An 810-nucleotide genomic window follows, 5' to 3' on the forward strand; every position below is an offset into this window, starting at 1 on the left:
ACTATTATTACTGCTATTACAACAACCACTACAACCACTACTACTACCTTGGAGACCCGAGTGGCCTTTACCTTTGCCTTTACTGCTTTCTAAGTAAACACGACAAAATTAAACAAAACAAAACGCTCATGAGCTTTAACTTAAAGTTGAATTGAATTGAACACCGCCGGTAAAGTGTTAAAAATTTGCATAATACAACCGTACGACCCAGATACCAAATGAAGCGTTTGAAATAATTGAGCTAGTCAGCATTTTTTCAAAGTTAATTTTACTAGTCATAAAAATATCAATGGTCGATTTTATTACATTGCTTTCTGGGTCTATTCAACTATTGAATAATTTTTGTCAATCGGTAAAAATTGACGAGGCGTAATGTAAACACCTTGAAAGAAATAATTTGGGTAGGTATACGTTTGTTTGTTTTGTTTTGTTTTGTTTTTTAAAGGGTTTTACGGCGCTTACAACACATTAACACTCAATCCTAGAGATTTTTGCCACTTTTCAAAATTGGAAAGAAAAAAATGTATTAAAATGAGCATGTACATAGATAGTTTTATTCAACTACCATTCATTAACATGCAAAAACTAAAAACATTAGCTTTGATACTAATACTACGCCTATAATTTGTCTCAGAATTATGTAATAAATAGGCATTGGGTAAAAGTAACCCTGGGTATACCACGGATATAGTCGGTGTTAGGGTTGAGTGAGTTAAGGTTATATCAGCCCCAGTAAAAAAGGAAGAAAATGGGATAGTACAAAGTCTAGAATTACAATTAAAGTACACCCAAAACAAGGGAAGACAGGGG

The sequence above is a fragment of the Berghia stephanieae genome, chromosome 4 (assembly GCF_034508935.2).
Source record: "Berghia stephanieae isolate SIO BIC M18660-M18661 chromosome 4, UCSD_Bste_1.3, whole genome shotgun sequence".
In the NCBI taxonomy this organism is placed as follows: domain Eukaryota; kingdom Metazoa; phylum Mollusca; class Gastropoda; order Nudibranchia; family Aeolidiidae; genus Berghia; species Berghia stephanieae.